This window comes from Gopherus evgoodei, chromosome 1, assembly GCF_007399415.2.
Source record: "Gopherus evgoodei ecotype Sinaloan lineage chromosome 1, rGopEvg1_v1.p, whole genome shotgun sequence".
In the NCBI taxonomy this organism is placed as follows: domain Eukaryota; kingdom Metazoa; phylum Chordata; order Testudines; family Testudinidae; genus Gopherus; species Gopherus evgoodei.
In genome coordinates, this window is record NC_044322.1 from 173253326 (window position 1) to 173272031 (window position 18706).

Below are 18706 nucleotides of genomic sequence, written 5' to 3' on the forward strand. Positions count from 1 at the left end.
TTAAAAAAAAGTAAATTTCTAGCCCTCATGAGTTTCAGGGGAAAGCTTTCAAATATGACTTGAGCGCATTTGGGGATGTAATACTGAGTCAGTGGACAAAAGCAGTGTATCCAGCTGAAGCTACAGGGGGGATTTTGTATTGGCAGAATGTATGTATTTGACTTTGGGATTTGGCTGAGAGACTGACATTTACATCTCTACTCTTGTGGAAAGTGCCAAGTGACATTTAATGAGAATAAGTGTCCAGGCTCTTAATTTTACAACCTTGGCAACAATGCTCTGTTTAATACTATGCCTGGACAGGTGTAGGCCTGAGTTATAGGAAGCAGTGTTACTATAATTACTAACACCATTTCTGGCAATACACTGTATTTTACTTGGGGATCTCCCATTTAAATACTGACTGGGTCCAATTGCTCTTAGCTTGTGAGAGCTGACAAGATCACATTTTGGGTTCAGAGGGAAGCAGGATAGAGCTCTGACCTGAAGAAGAGCTCTTTGTGTCTTGAAAGAATGTCTCTCATCAACAAAAGTTGGTCCAGTAAAAGACATTGTCTCTCTAATATCCTGAAAGACTGACATGGCTACTATTACACTGCATACGTGTAAACAATTGTCACTTAAAACAGATGTGAGCACACAAATCTGTATCAGACAATGCACTTTAGTTTCTAAGCCTCCAAGCTTTCCAATTGTTTACAATTATTTATTTGGTTTAAAATGCATTTCTAGGTTTAGGGAGGAAAATTGTAGTCTTATGAGTTGTTGCTTCTGTGTGCGTGGATTTTTTTTTTAAACTCTCAGTGAACAATCACCTTTTTGCTTCAACTTCAAAATAAACCAATAGCCTCACTGCACAGCTAGGTGAATAAAAAGAAAGATATTTTCAGCTTAGTGCACACTTTATGAATAAAATGTGCAGCTGCGTGAACAAAGACGAGTCGCTTTTACTGAACTATAAAAGTCCTTCTCTGCCCTTGAATTCAGATAGAAGCTATACAAGTTACAAATAGTTCAAATTTATGTTCTTCCTGCTAGTTTTATTTAAATATAGTAGCTTTAAAGATAAGCCCCTAGTGGGATTGGGGGAAGGGAAGAATTGGATGGATGTGCATGTTTCTTTTTGCAAAAATGTCATGTTTTTATGTTTCTGCAGTGAGTGAGAACAAAGGATGTGGTTATTTCCATAAAGGGAAATCAGCTACTCTAAAAAAGAGATACAAGAGGTTTCAGAATGAAACAACAAAGTAGTAAGTCAAGAATGGATGTTGTAAACAGATAGTGGTGTTTGATCCATCTGGGAAGTAAAGTGTGTGAGAGGGTGAAGAGAATCTATTTTTTTCTCCTTTTACAAGAGTTACAACAGCCCTATATTTGCAGCTCTAAGAAGGCATCGAGACATGAGTGTAACTAATGTGAGTTATCCATGGTAAAATATCTGGCAGGAAGATGCTAGCAGATAAATACATTAATCATCTGTCTGCTTACTGCTGATAATCAGTGGATATAGCTACAGCAATATGTTGAGTCTCTACAGGGTTAGGATGAAGATTTGATCAAGATGGGATTTGCTTCTGAACTCAGTTGTACCACTGAAATATATAACAGCATGTGTAACAGTAGCACTGCACTAGAATACTTCGTATATTTAGCTAGGAAAGAAGGGATAAGTGATTTCAAAAGGAAAGAGGACAAGTGCCTTCTAAAAGCAGAAGAAAAATCTCTCAAAAGTTTTGAGACAGAAACCAGGCTGAGGAGAAGTAAAGCAACAGTATATGAGAGAGTGTTTAAGTCAGTTAAAAATTCAAACAGGTTTCAGATTTGTAGGCAATCAGTCAAAAAAAACCCCACATATAGATGAAGGAGGGAGCGTGGTATAGTAGTTTAAGCAGAGGACTGATTTTCTGAGTAAACTCTGGAAAGGCCCTTAGTTCTGTTTCAGTCTTTCTATCTGTACAGTAACGCTGTACTAAAGAGAAGAACAACATATTTGTATTTTCATCTACTTCCTCTAATACTAATGTTTACTGAGCCTTGAGGTTCAGTGCCGATGTTCCCCGCTATTATTGCTGTTTCACATCCAATACAGCAGCTACACTCCAGTCATTGGAAATCCAAACAATGAACAAGTGTTCTAATGAGATACCTATTGCCATCTCACAATATTAATCTTGCAGATCAGTTTGTCTGGATGTCAAGACCTTTATGGAAATACAGCTAGAAAACTCAGGAAAGAATCTTCTGTTCTCATCTAGGTCATCTGCATAACAAAAAAACTTCATTCTGACATCGCAATTTTCTGTCAGCTTTCTGGCTCAGAAGGTCAAATATTCTCCATTATTGCCAGGGATTAGCAAAAAAATTCCAAATTTATGGGAATACATTGTCACTTCCAATTTGGCACCCAGTTTGCAAGGATCATTCCATTTTTTTTCTGAAGTGTCTTTTATATTTGGATAACAATTATTTTTAGGTTCTTTTTAATAGCTGTATTAGTATTTAACTCTATGCTCTTTATAATTAAAGACATTGATCTTAAATAGCACTTTTCACAGCTTCCCAGGTCAGGATGGTGTCTGCACTGAATTTTCAGTCCCATGTTCATTATAATACCATCTATTGCCATGGAAATTTCTATGGTGTAACAGACTTCTCTTTAGTGCATCATGCAACATCCAAACAGGTCAGATGGAAAATGAGGAGGAACATTAGTGCTTTAAATATAACTGGTAGTATCTTAAAATATCTTTCAATGATAAAATCCCTACTGGAAACACACATTAAAAGGCAAAATAATTTATTTAGTTTCTTTTTATCACTGGAAAATCCCATGAAATATGATTATGGTTGGGACATTGATGTAATTAAAAATGACATTAGAGAAAATTAAACTATGTATTTATATATATTAGCTTGTAGATAGTATTAAAAAAAAACTATGTTCATGAAAGATGGAATTGAGATATTGTGTATAAAACTAGCCACAGCTATGGAGCAGGACATGAACCTACTCATTTTATAACATTATGAATGAAAACTGCATTAAAATTCTTTTAGCAGTGGCATCTCTCTAGTTCAACTTGCATACACTTTTAATACTGATGCAAATAGGTACTAGAAGAAATGTTGTTGTGAAAGAGGGAGCTGTATCCATATATAGTGGGCTTGTAGTAATGTAAAAATATGACCGGAGAAAGACTGGAGAATCAATAAAACTAATTATAACCTGCAGTATTGCTAATGTTCTAACAAAAGTCACACAGGGTCTCCCAGTGAGAGGTGCTTTCTACAGTAGTAGTTGCTTCCCAAGAGCCCCAGTACACGCAATAAGATTGTTGTACTCATTTGGGGCATGGGGGAAAGTATGTATCTGCATGCATCCCCTTCTTCCAGCATATTAAAGTATTCAGCCTTTTTCTCAATTTCTTTTTGATAAAAATGCTTAAAAATCCATCTATCAAAAAGACATAAAAGAACAGAACTTGCTAGAATAGTTGGTCTAAGATTATTATTGTAGAGAAATTGTTGATATGGTGTATGAATTTAAAGTCAATCACTATATAGAATATTTCTAAACAGAAGGGGGCAGCTTGGAGGTAAAGGGCCAGAAGAACAGTATCTGGTACAGAATGTACAGATGGAAGTTATGGTAGTACACTTCTACCCCAATATAACGTGACCCCATATAACACTCATTCAGATATAACATGGTAAAGCAGTCATCTGAGGGGGCGGGGCTGCGCGCTATGGCAGATCAAAGCAAGTTTGATATAATGCAGTTTCACCTATAATGTGGTAAGATTTTTTGGCTCCCAAGGACAGCATTGTATCGGGGTAGAGGTGTAAAAGTTTATACCTGTTGTCTGAATTGTCATTGTCTTTTAGGTATAGATTTGTATGTCACCTCCATGTGGATTAAGTAATTCATGTTGATTTAGCTGGCAAATTGTATTGTCTTTGCATTAATTGACAACACTGCAAGCACAAACTAATATTTGAAAGCCAAGCTGTAGTTGTTTCTATCTTGCACATCTATGTGTGAACTATTAACATTTTGGAATTCTGCACCAAATGCTTACCTATACATCTGTTTCTACAAAGTATATCCCCACTATTTGTGTAACTGTTGGTAGATAAAAATCTTGCACCAAATGCCTGTATATTCTTTGGTGAATAATATTTCAAGTATCTGTATACAAAATCTGTATTTTTGATATGCATATTTTACATTTGTACCAGTATGTCCCTGTAAATACCCTAGAAACACGAGGTTCAGATTTCCCTTGCACCACATCTAATCCAGGAAACAGACACTGTGTTGCTGTAACATAGGAAAGTGTTTCAGTGAGCCTAGAGAACATTATAATGATCCAAGATGACCGAAGTACATCACATTGTAGCCATGCCCTTTGCTTGCCTCAGAATGCTCTCCATGAAAGGGTGGGTGGCATGAATAGTATAGACCTTTCTATGCTGGCTTTACACTATGTGGGATTGCCCTACAACAGAGCAATTTCCATCTTCCCTTTACATCCATTCCAACAGAATTTAGGTTGAGCTGAAGTTCTTGTGTAAACAGATTCTAAAATAAAAAGAATTTGACTGGCAAATTTATTACATGAAAAAATAGAAGGCAGCTCATTTTTCCACAGGTCTATGGACTCTGTAGTGCTGACAGCAATAAAAAAATCATTTCTTGTTAGAAATTAAACAGTTATTTTTCAGAACATGCACATCTGATATGTGTAGTAATGACGTGACAGTTTTACAAGTACTTTTGTGACCATAATCTCATTAACCAAATCAGTTATCTCCTAGTATGAGTTGACATTAATAGGCAGTGAAAGTAAAACATTCAGGGGCAGGTAGAATAAAATTAGAAAAATACCCAAACCTATTTTAATTCATTATCACATTGTCAGAACTGACTTTTAGGGACTATTGTATAAACAGTGTTGATAGTGATGAGATTGTATCTTACTGGTCTGCAGAAACTTGAGCTGTGTGGTATTTGACAGATACTAGAAACAATAGGGTTAATGACATCATAAACTTGAAGTATCTGTACACTCAAAGAAATTACATGGAAGGAATGACTTCTGAGCTGATAGAAAAGGCTTGTTGCTGTTTCCTGCTGTTTGGGAAGACAGTTTAAAATAATAATGGACCAAGGTTGGGTGGTTCAGACTGGACAGGCACCAAAGTGTTGAAATGCTGATCTGAACTTTATCCAAACTCTTTGAAACTCTTGAGTTTGCAAAACTTGACTGAATAAATCAACTGACTAGAATTTTTTGGGTCAGATCTAGGGTATTTCATATTTCCAGGAGGGCCTGAAATACATTAAGAAAAGGCTTTCTTTGTGATTTTCAAAACTTATATGTCAATATCTGTAATTTCAGTCTGAGCTAGAATCCAGAAGTACTAAGGCACAGGGGAAAAAAGAGAAGTAGAAAGAAATATTAACCAACTCTTTTTGTACCTCAAAGGGCTTGATCTGGGATGTGTTGGACTTCTGGGAGAATTATTAAATGGGATAGGAACTCCTTTCCACATCCCTAGTTATAACAGATTATATATTTCTAAGTGTCTGTTTTATATAGTAACAGACTGAGACCAACTTATCTTGACATCTGTTTCAGATAATAATAATAAAAAAATAGATTTGCAGCACACAGCTTTCTTTATACAAGGCCCCAAATGGTTATATTTAGATAAAAGATTATGAATAACAATAGCATATCTATTGCACACCAAACCTTTTCATTCTTTGACACTGAAAACAAACAACTGAAATTTAAAACATAAAAGATATTTTGCTTATATTGAATATATTACTAATTCTGCATTTTCTGTAAATAAGGTGATATCCAGGATGGTTCTGTTGCGATTACGTGGAGACAAACTGCTGTCATTGGCTCAGACATGATCTCTGAGGAATGACTGTGTTTTAGATGGAATAATTGAATAGATTATCGCTCATTCTGACTGAGGCCTCAATCATGCAAGCACATTTATATGTGTATAATTTTATCCTCATAAGTAATGCCTATACCAGTGTTTCTCAAACTGGAAGCAGCGTAGGCTGAGGGACTTACTGGCCACTGCTTCCAGCAGCCCCCATCGGCCTGCAGCGGCGAACTGAAGTGAGTGGGAGCTGCGATTGGCCAGACCTGAGACGGGGCTGGTAAACGAACCGGCCCAGCCCACCAGGGTCTTTCCCTACACAAGTGGTGAGCCCACTTTGAGAAACACTGGCCTACACAATCAATGGATTAAATCTTGGTCTTCCTGAAGACAGTCGTAAACTTCCTATTGATTTGAATGGGACTAGGATTTCACCCAATGGGACTATTAACAAGAATGAAGTTATGCACATGCTCAATGAGTTTACAAGACTGGGGCTTTAGTACAAAGCACAGTGCTTCAGACTGCAAGTAGTCTGTTCATAGTGTTTGAAAGTGGATGTTTGTATTCCTTTTCCTTGATCTCCTTTGAAAAATGTACATTATTTATATTCCCTGAAATAAAATTGTTCCCAAATGGAAAATCTAAATTAAAAATATCATTCATATGTTATTAGAGTTTGCTGCAATAAAAACACAATACTTTTTAGTTTCATTTTAGCAAATAAACTGTTTTACAATTTGAGCTTTCAAGGGATTGCCATAGCAATATAGCAAACATTTTCTCAAAGCACAAACTCTTTTGAAGAAATGATTGGGTATATTATCACTCTTGCATTTTATGCAACCTAAAACTGTAACTTTCTTTTTTGGGAGGGGGAAATAATAAATCATGTACATGGTTGCATAAAATGTTTTATTCTTGTTGACCAGCTGTTTAGATTCCACAAGAATGCAGCCATGGGAAAAACTGAGTAATGCTGACAGCAGATGTTCTTGCTTTCCTTCAGAGTTTCACAGCTTATGATTCTAAACAACGAAAGCTATAAAAACTCTTCTTTCTATTTTTATTATTGTAGAGAACCTGTTATCTAGAATCAATAATGGAAAAGTAGGTGGTTATCTTGTTTTTAGTGACTTCAGAATGCTTTTAGCACTCTAATACGTCAAACCCCAAATGTCCTATAAACTTAAGCTAATAAGTTATCTTTCCTATAGAAAATTACATTCCATCATCAATAAAGATGAGGTTATAAAGTTCCATTCCTATGGCTGAAAACTTACTCTTGTTTGTCATCAGATGGATGTAGAATAGTTTTTCTCACACCTAAACAAGAGAATTCTGTTATGTCAGGGTTCCCAGTTAATTTAAGATCAATCATATACATTTATGAAACTTGAGTATTACTTGCTTTTAGGGTAAAAATTCCTAAACTCTTAAGCTTATACTCCATCTCACTACTTTTAAAAAAAAGTGGTATGATGTGTACAGAGAGACTCTGGGCACAGGAAGATCTAGTTCACAGCAATCACTGTCCCAGATATAATACTATTATTAAGAGGTATGCTAATGGACTTTGGGTAAAATTGATTTTATTTATATTTGGGGGTTTTGTAGTAGCTGTTAAAGTTAGTATTTTTTTTAGCACTTAGCAAACAATAATAACTAGAGATTAGGAACATAGCAACATAGTGCAACTAAACCCACAAACATAGAAAAGGGGTTTATTTTCCAAAAGCCCTATGCCACAGGGCCAATTGAGACAAGACAGCGGAGTCTGTAGATGTAACAATCTGTATATACACAGGATATGCATTGTGTAGATGATATCCTCAATAGCCTGCCCTCTTCTTTTCTTCAGAGATCGCGTCCAGCTCCATTGAGGCGTAGTTCAGTGTTGTGGCTTGTTTGTTTTGCTTTTGTTTTTAAGTGTTCAAGGCTGCAATCTACTTCATCGTCAGGGGCAAATTCTGACAAATATACATGCTAGTAATGAAATCATCATTTTTTGCATCACGGGGTAGGGAATAGTAGGCTATACTGAGGCTTTGTGATGGCTCTTTCTGTAGGAGGGTTTGGGGTCAGGATTTCTACAAATGGTTGTGGCTAGATAAGTCTGCAAAGAAGGACCCCGATTTAAGCATGTATGTAATTTTGTTAAGGTGAGTAATGTTACATATGTGCTTAAGCATTTGTAGGATTGGAGCTCTGTGTGGCTCCCTTGGTCAACTTCTATCCCTGAGCACATAGTAAATCATAGAGGTGCTGTTAGTATGGCGAGGCTGCTGTCACAGCTTCATGGTGACTGAGCAACTGCTCCACACTCTGGACCTAGATTTGAGGTGATTATTATATATCTCCCCCAAAAATCATTTTAAAGAGAACAGTGTAATGAAGAACCTTTCCATTTGAAAGGATATCTAATTAAACCCATAGCCCAAGTATTTCTTTCTTTAAAAAAAGGTTTAATTTGTTTGTTCAACAACATTTTGGATTGTCCTGCTTGAGTTGCAATTAAGGCTTTGTCTTCAATTGAAAGAAATATATTCACGTTATTCGGCATATGGACTTAAAACTGAGGCTACCAGAAATGGATTTTGCGTACCTGGCATGTATCAATTTTTATCCTTCCAGCTCTTCATTTGCAGTAATTACATTGTTAAAAGATACAGAATAAGGAACATTATAGTTTAACTAGTGTGTAAAATGCAGCTCTACCCTGGCCAAAGCCTACAAGTCCTCTTTCAGTTCTTCTTGTGCAAAACTTGCACTATCTTCAATGAGAGCAAATGCCCCAGATAAAGGATTGCAGGATTTGGTGAAATTGGCAAAACCATGATATAAAATATAGGCAAAATCCAAACTCAATTTTGTATAACGTTTGTCCAAAGTCTGTTTTTTTTTCTCTTTGCTACTGTAATTCCTTTAGTTTTCACACTTTCCTATAGGCTATTGAGTGTAGTGAAAAGTGTGTTTGGAAAATTTGCATGTTTTCTGCTTAAGGCATGCCTAAGCTGAAGGGACTTCTTTGCAATCATTCACATTCAACCTACACTACATAGATTCTACATACTAATTTTAAACTGTGGATATGTGAGAAGTGACTTCACTGTACATAAAATTGGCACACCTTCAGTGCATGCAGGGGAATAATTTGACCCTCTATGACATGACAGTTTTCTGTACAATTTTTACTACTGTGAGCAATGCAGAGTCAATATAACTACAGTAGTGAGCACTGATTTCCCTTCTGACTTATGTATAATCAACACATTCAAAGTGCAGTCACTATCTGTGGTGATCATGCATGAACCAAAAAGATCCTAACCTGACTTTCAGGTATTGAGTTGATTTTTGCAGAGCTACTGATTAGAATTAAAAAAAAATCTTTTGATGTATTAACTAAGCAAATCTAATGAGGCTTGTGAGATAGGAGAATTATGGAATTTGGTAAAATTGTTTTTTCAGGCATTTTTCTGACAACAGTACTTTAGCAGCTAGTAGATACTGTATATAAGTTAGTGAATTACATTGGAGAATAGAGTTAGCTTGGCCTTTTGGATGGTTTACAGTACACTTAGCATTACAACTGAAGCCAAATGATCCTTTAGGAAATATTCTTCCCTTTGTTACCTCTGTGCTTCCCACTGCCTTTGTTGGGGTTGCATAGGTTTCTGGGGGGTTGTTTTTCTTTTTTTAAATATTTACACATAGCACCTAGAGGTCTCATTATGGTGGGCACTGAACAAACACTTAACAAGAGACCACAAACATTTACAATCTAAACAGAGAAGATAAACAAAGGATAGGAGAGAAAACTGCAGGACAGTGGCTGAAATAGAAACCTAGGTCTTCTGCATCCCAGTACAATGGTCCACATTACCTCTGGGGTGTAACTAAGGCATTAACTGGGCTCTAGGCATACAAGTTCGACTAAAGTCTTGTTGTGACAGCCTCAGGTGCAGTTAGATGGGAATAAAGTCACTCCATATAGTGAGTGTGGAGGATACCAAAGCCATAGATATAAAGTAATCCTTATGAAGTGCCCATGGGAGAAGGGCAGGGATGAAAGTAAGATGAAAGACTTACCGGTACGGAGACCTGACTCTGGGCCCCCGAAGGGGTGCAGGCTAGGGGTCAGCCTTCCCCAGCCAGCCCTTCCGTGCCACTGGGGCTCCAGCGGCGACTTAAAGGGCACAGAGCTCTGGCCACTGCTGCAGTAGCAGAGGCTGGGAGCCCCAGGCCCTTTTAAATCACCAGATCCTGGGGCAGCTGCCCCTTCCTCCCTCCCTCTGCCTCACCCCATCCGCAGCCTTGTGGGGGAGGGGCAAAAGGGACAATGATGATAAAGTGCTGCCACAGCAGTGCTTTAACATAATCTGTGTACAGGCCGGTGCCAATAGCCACTTCTTACCAGTATGCTGTACCAGCCTGTATCAGCCCACTTTCACCTCTGGATGAGAGAATCAACAAGCTTCAGAGAAAGTAGTTATTAATTAGACTGCTTGGTATTGGTTGGTAGTATGTATTACTGTTACAGGAATCTCACATGCGAATGGACACTGGCTACTGTCATGTGACAAGCATATCTGCCTTGGGAACCCTGAACCAGATCATGTCACTAGCCAAGAAATAAAGTTGCAGTTTCTTGCCAGCACTCCAATATGTCAGACCTTCATTACAATTAACACAACTATTTTCCTCTCCATAAGACCAAATGACTGGCTGCAACAACTAGAGGCATGTTTGGGTGGGAGTGCAGGTACAGGGAGAAGGAGATAGATGTGATGAAAGTCATCTAAATAGAATCTTAGGGCCTTCCTCAAACAATAAAACCAAACCAAAGCAAACCAAAACAAACAAACAAAAAAGCCACAACAAAACAGAAGATGGCAAGGAGAGGTACAACCAAATGAAGCAAAAAGGAAGCAGCTTTCAGGACTAAATGCCCCACATTAGCATGAAGTCACTTGGAGAAAAGGGACAAGATAATGACATTTGATCACCTCTAGTCTCCCTCCATGAGCCTTTTTATCATCCATTCAATACAGATCATGATCTTCCATAACAAAAGCCGCTAGTCTGGGGAATTGCTGACTATTTGCAAGATTATTTTTGTGGTGGATCCCATCAGAGCAGGAATGGGACAGGTTCTGTTCCTCCAGGAGAAAAGCTTACAGTTTCTCTTTCATGTGGCTTGGAGACTTCAGCTGAGTGCGTGGCCTGGGCTGGGGGGGCACTGCCTGGTACTGAGTTTGAGACTGTGGAGGGGGTCTCTGCTGCTGACATGGCTGCTTCTGGGGAGCGTGAACTGGAGATTGAGGAAACTCCTGATGTTTCAATTCATCACTCACTTGTTGAATTTACATCAGTGTCTCGTCATCTGCAATTACAAATCCACCAGGTAATTAGTTAATGACTCGGCATGAGTCATGTCACCAGTACAAACAAACAGAAGATAATCCATGCTGGTTACAGAAGGAGTCTGCAGGGCAGCCTGTGCCTGTCTTAGTTAGGGAAGCTGCTGAGATCTTTCCTAGGCCCTGTTCCTCTTATGCAGTCAAAGGTTTTCACTGCGCTGATGGTTACTGTTAGCAGAGGTAGCATACAGAAGCTAGTGCCTTTTAGTTATCTGAATATTTTGGAAATAAACAGAAGGGCAATAAGAAAAAAATTAGTCAAAAAGTAATGTGACATTATTATTTATAGTGAAAAGCTACTACTTAGGGAAGGAGGCTTGGATACTGACAAGCAGTCAAATGCTTGCATAGTTTAAGTGGTATGGTTTTGGGGACCCTGTTTATTTCAATGAAATAATCAAACCTGAATTTGCCATCTATTCCAGACTACCCATGGCCCATCTGTTGGCTGGTAGGGGTCACGGTGCTCACAGGATATTTCAGTCAGTTCCATCCCCTCTTATCTCAGTGCGCTTGCTCTGCTGGACAGCTACAACAGCTTACCAGAAAGCAGGAAATATGCCAAGGAGACTGAACTCCTCTCTCATCTTTTGGAAGTGATCCCTTGAACACAGGGTTGAGACACATCAGCAGAGGGTAGCATAAAATAAGTTTGTCCTGCTGCTGTCTGTAGTGTAATTGTTCTGCAGGTAAATAGAGGATTCCGTACACAAGGGCAATCAATCTTGTACTTTTTACCCATACTAAATGTACTTCATATAGATGAAGTAAAGTAATGGTATTTGGCCACATTATTACCATTTCTGAAAGGCCAGTGACCATTTATGATTTGATTTAGGGACTGAGTGACCCTTGGCTTAGATATTGATCTGATCCTAAATTCCTGTTGAACCATTCCAAAGGACCTAGTTACCCTGATAGTAACTAACACAGAGTTAAATGCACCTTAACACTCAGTGAGGACAGGAACAAGTCAGTTTTAAAACTGTGTCAATGGATCACCAGTAAATCTTTGGTTCCAGTAAGGTTATCCATGGCCGCTGGCAAGATGTTAAACACAACAGTCGCTGTCTACACTAACTGCTGGGCACAAAGTTAATGAAACATGGCAACTAAAACAAACTGTTTCCCAGAAACTGGGAATGGGCGACAGGGGATGGATCACTTGATGATTGCCTATTCTGTTCATTTCCCCTCAAGTTCCTGGCATTGGCCACTGTCAGAAGACAGGATATTGGGCTACATGGACCATTGGTCTCACCCAGTATGGCCATTCTTATGTTCATGACTCCTCAAGGTCATGTTCTAACATGTCTTAGCTTTCTAGTGAAGCCAAGCCTAACAGGTTTGTAGTTTGGGTTTGACTCACATGAGCAACCAAAAGTTCAGTTGAACTATCCAAACCTCCCAGGTCTGCAAGTTCAGACTGGATATATTCCAAGAAAAGGCTATTGGGAGATTTATGGTCCTCCCTATTGCTGGTCAAGCCAGTCACACCATGAAAACATCTAATGAACATGTAGGACTTAGTTAAACCCTGTTCACCCTAATGATATGATTTACCTGTAATGATGATTTCATTGTTAATTATTTATAACTAATACTCTGTTGTATTCTTGAATTAGATTTCTCTCATTACATATCTTTTCTTCTTTTTCTGTGATCACTAAAACTAAAACTCAGTCTAAAATTTCAAAAATTACTAGTGATTTTTGCATATTTCTATGTTCAGGTACTCAAGTTGAGACATTTTAATGGGGCCTGATTTTTAGAGGATGAATATGATGTGATGGCCTAATTTTGGCAATTAATTTAGCAATTGATCTTTGATTATCATCAGATAAGTAAGCCCAGTAGTCTGTGATAGGATGTTAGATGGGTTGGGACCTGAGTTACTGGAAACAATTCTTTCCTGGATGCTGGCTGGTGAGTCTTGCCCACATGCTCAGGGTTTAAATGATCACCATATTTGGGGTAGGGAAGGAATTTTCCTCCAGGGCAGATTGGCAGAGGCCCTGGAGGTTTTTCGCCTTCCTCAGCAGCATGAGGCATAGGACACTTCTTGGAGGATTCTCTGCAGCTTGAGGTCTTCAAAGCACAATTTGAGGACTTCAGTAACTCAGACATAGGTTAGAGGTTTGTTATAGAAGTGGATGAGTGAGATTCTGTGGCCTGCAGTGTGCAGGAGGTCAGACTAGATGATCATAATGGTCCCTTCTGACCTTAAAGTCTATGAGTCTATAATAACAAAATCTCTCTTACGCTCTATACTTTCTGAAAATCTGATCTCTTTAAAGTGTCTCAGGCTGCATATCCAAAAAAAAAAAAAAATGGAGGCATCTCATATCATTCTCTAGGCATGCCTACATTTCAAATGCAATTAGTGAAGTTGGTTGTCTTTACATATATATAACTTAATGAGATTCTCAAGCTTACATGTAGATCAAGGATGTTCAAATAATCATGGATGATTCTCTGAGACAAGCTTTTGGACGATCTGTTCTCCCCTCACTGGTAAATAATAGTTCTTGAAAATAGCACTGTCTTGTTAAGAACAACTATCAGTAACCAAGATTAAAACTGGCAATTTAAGCGTAGAATTTCAGTGTGACAAAATTCCGTTCTTTCTCTTCACTATTTCTGAGCAGTTTGTGAAAAGAACTAGGAGATTTTAAGTGGTCAGACAGCAACATGAAAATTTCAAGGGCTTACCCTGTTCATATCTTTGTGCTCTCTTCTTCCTGATACAGTAAATCAGCAGAGCCAAAAAGATGATAAAGAAAACTGAACCTCCTGCAATGCTCCCAATGAGAACAATGTCCAGCAGCCCTAGCTCAGAGAGAAGAAGGAGATGTCACAGGGAGAGAAGAAAACTCCAATGCAAAGTCTGGAATTTGGTCCCAGTGATCTGGAGGATGTACACGTGAAGTTTATGACATGGATAATGATTAATTGTATGAAAACCTTGTAGTTAATATAGCATCTTTTGTCCTAGCATCTCAAAGCATTTTCACAAACAAATTAAGACTCATAATACCTCTCTGAGATAATGTTAAGTATTATTATCCCCATTTTACAGAGGGGTAATTGAGGCACAACACGGTTAAACCACTAGCTTATGGTCACAAAGAATTCTGCTTCCTGCCAAGTTTTCATGGAACACAGAGTTATGAAATGTGTGTGGCATAGGCTTTATTTGATGAGAGTTCTAAGGAAAGTTTGAGGCAGAATTCACAGGAGTACCAAGAAGTTTTACCTAAGCAACAGTAGGTGTCATCTTGCAGCTAGATAGTCAAACTTCAAAAGTCTTGTTCTAGATTGGCACACAAAGATCTGAATGCCCTTCTGGCCCTTTTAGAGACTTTCAAAATGCTTTGAATGGGCAAAAGTAGGGCTCACAGTCTGACAAAAAACAGACTTTTTCAGTGGTGCTTCCTACTGGGCCAGAAATACTGTGAGAAAAACTTGTCTCGTGGTATTTCAGAGCATGCTTTTCTAGCCTTGGCTGGAACTCTAAAGAACTACACAATAATTAACAACAGTGAAGAAACAGAAAAACTAACCAGACTTTATGTAACCTCAAAACAAATGTTTGGTTTGATCTGAGGGTGAAGGTTGATTGGATTGTTCCTTATTTTATCCAAATAGGCTCGCTTATATCTCTACTTCCCACATCCAGCACCACGCTTCTTTGGGAGTGCACCTAGGCATCTGGAATGTCTATTTGATTGCATGCATTCAAAAGCAGGCCCTTTCAGAAGGGATGCTGAGGGGGGCTAAATTCAACACAAGTGTAAAATTGCTTGTTGGGGGTAAGTTGGTCAAAAATGAGTGTGAAGTACAGTAATGTGCACTGGGTGTGCAAACAAATACCATGTACGTAGTGAGAATCAAAACCTGACTCAGTCCTTCCTTGGGCAGAACTCCCATTGAAGTCGATTACGGTTGTATCTACATAAAGACTTCAAAACTTGTGCCCAGTGGATAAAGGAAAAGTGAGTAGCAGGAAAGGCAGCCAAAAGGAGAGTGTAAGACACAGTCCTCTTCTATCCCTCAATGTGTCACTCAGACTTGCTTTGCACACTCACTGAATACCAAACCTTTACACCTTAAAGCTTGTGTGAGTTAGAGATTTCTGCACCTATATGATGCACAAATCTCTAATGTAGAGTAGATCCTACATAGAGCTGGACCGATTTTTTTTTCTCCTCACTGACAATTATGACTTTTCAAAAAATCATAAGCAGAAATATTTTGGCTGACAACTGAAATAGCTGAGTTCAGAAATGGCACCTAGGAGCCCTATGGGAATTGTAGATCAGGTGCTTTATGCTTCAATTCTCCTCTGTAGGCTGGGCTCCCAGGTTAAACTATATCCTCAGAGATGCATCACAGTCTCCCTCCACCCTCAGGTTAGGGAAGGGGATCAGGCTGGAGAAGCCACCCTCAAACAGCTCTACAGTTGATCTATTGCCCAGGGAAGAGGATTCCTCCTTACTGGCCCCAGCCTCTTTGCCCATCTATTTAAGACAGATCCTTGGCACAGAATTGGAAGAAAGGGAGGTTCAAACTCTGCACATATTTTTGCATGTTTACACACATTTATGTTTGCATACAGTTCTCCCAAATGTGTGCGCATATGGGGCACTGGATCATAAAACAAATGGATATTGGAAAGCCCCATTTAAATTTGCAAATCCGAAGTTTTGCTCACAAAATGGAAGTGATTGAGTATGCAAAAGTGTGCACATGTGTGAGCAAAAAGGTGTACATACTTTAAATTCTGTGTCTTGAAATCTGTCTTTAATTATCGCAAGGCTTCCCCTTCTTCTCTTGTAAAAGGACTGGCGTGCTGCAATGCTTAATTTCTTAGAGTCTGCGAAGTGCTTTGTGATCTTTCAAAAAAAAATACCCTATACCAGTGTTTCTCAAACTAGGGTCGCCGCTTGTGTAGGGAAAGCCCCTAGCGGGCCAGGCCGGTTTGTTTACCTGCCCCGTCTGCAGGTCCGGCAGGCTGCGGCTCCCACTGGCCACAGTTCACCATTGCAGGCCAATGTCAGCAGCTGTTAGTGGCAGCCAATATGTTCCTTGGCCCGCGCTGCTTCCAGCAGCTCCTATTGGCCCGGAGCAGCAAAGCGCAGCCAGTGGGAGTTGCAATCAGCTGGATCTGCAGACGGGGCAGGTAAACACACTGGCCTGGCCGGCTAGGGTCTTTCCCTACACAAGCGACGACCCCTGTTTGGGAAACACTGCCCTATACAATTATCATCATCGTTATCATATTATTTGGGTTGCAAAATGGCACCTGTAAGTAGCCCAATTAAAACAAGAGATTCAAGTAATAATAATATTGAGCTCTTATACGTTACTTTTCATCCATAGATCTCAATAGGTCAGTATCATTATCCTCATTTTACTACAGAGGAAAACTGAGTCACAGGACGGTGAAGTGACTTGCCCAAGGTCCCCTAGCAGGCCAGTGGCAGAGCTGCAAATAGATCACAAGTCTACAGAATCCAGAGTCCAGTGCTCTGTCAACTAGGCCAGTGGTTTCCAAACTTATTTTCTGGCAACCCAGTTGAAGAAAATTTTTGATGCTCATAACCTAACGGAGCTGGGGTTGAGGGGTGTGGGGTGTAGGAAGGTCTCAAGGCTGGGCCACGGGAGTGAGGGCTGCAGGGTGTGGGATGGGGCTCTGGGCAGGGGGTTGGAGTGCAGGAGCAGGTCAGCACTCTGGGCTGGGGCCAATGATAAGGGATTTGGGGTGCAGGAAGGGGCTCCTGGTTTGGGAGGGCTCAGCGATGGGGGTTGGGTACACGAGCAGGTCAGGACTCTGGCCTGGCAGTGCAGGCTCTGGAGTGGGGCTGGGAATGAGAGGTTTGGGGTGCACAAAGAGGGTCCTGGTTTGAGGGGGCTCAGGGCTAGGGATTGGGGCCTCGGTTTAACTTGAGCGGCTCCTGGTCAGCAGTACAGTGGGGGTGTTAAGGCAGGCTTCCTGGCTGTCCTGGCACCATGCTGTGCCTGGAAGCAGCCAGCATCAGGTCCAGCTCCTAGGTGGAGCATGCAAGTGGATCTGCTTGGCTCTCACCCACAGGCACTACCCCCGCCCCTGCTCCCATTGGCTAGGAATCCACAAATGGGAGTGCGGAGCCAGTGCTCGGGGTGTCGGTTTACACCCAGTGAGGATTGGCCTTGAGTGATGAGAGAATGAACTTCATACAATAAGCTCCAAGTATTTAATATACACAAATGACTGTGACAGTAAGAAACAGCAACTCTACCTGCCTTAGGGTGACTGCATCTTTGGACCATCCACCCTATGCTTGTGTGTCAATTTAACAGAATTACCCCTAGCTACCTTTGAGAATTATTTCTTGAGTCTTATATCTGCACCTCACCCCCTTTGAAAGCTGACTGGTTTTATTTATTTGCAGGCTTTCAGTGGCACTTCTTGCTGCAGCATCTGGCGTAAAGGGGGACATGACCTGAAAAGTTTTGGGACCAGTGATCTAGATTATAAACTCATTGGGGTATGGTCAATAGGCCAAACTCTCTGCGTGGAAAACTTCACTGAAGCCCAAGGAATTAATTCCACAGCAAATTTGACTCCATATCTTCACCTGTATACCATACAGCATGTACTGCAGAGTCACTGGTCAACGCATATTAAATAGTGATGATTTAACCATTGGAATCTCTAATTTAAAATATATGATTCTTTTGGGGTAATAGCTGTAAATGCCCATTTCTGTAGCTATGATTCTGGCAAAACTAAAGGGGTAATGCCTGCAGCACTGTTCCCATTGTAGTAAGTATGTAGGTTTCTACCACCTGATTGCCAATTTTACTTATGTTACTGTTAAACTGCTTGGTGTCTGAAGCTGCCAGATGCCCAGATTAACACGTCAAAGGGAACATGTGAGTTAATTGCATAGTTGGAGATTCCTAGACTATAAAGCAAGCAGGGACTATTGTGATCATCTAGTCTGACTTCCTGAATAAAACAGGCCACAGGATTTTACCACAGGTGGGAAGCCATCAAATTTGTTCAGATATTACTTTTAAAAACACACAGGTAATGAAATTTAGTTTTTAACAATTTTTCTATTGACATTTTAGCTAATTAAAAGTGAAAGGATTTTGGAGACCTGATTAATTTTTAATTTGTTGACTTCTTGTATTTTACCAAGTTGGACAATTAAAGACTGGTCATTTTCAGGTGTGTTTCACTGATTGCACACTAGCCTAATGCTGCTGGGCTTGCCTCTCCAACACTGCAGGACACTGTTTCGTTCAAACAAAAACAAAATTTCCACTGACGTTTTCCCCCTAAAGTTTCATGAAAACATTTTTATGAAGAGCAAGTTTTGTAAAACCTC

General features: G+C 39.7%; 1 pseudogene; it reads right to left on the bottom strand.

Moving 5' to 3' along the window:
- Positions 1-11081: 11081 nt before the first annotated feature.
- LOC115644302 overlaps positions 11082-18706 on the bottom strand; it is a 28652-nt pseudogene continuing 21027 nt past the window's right edge.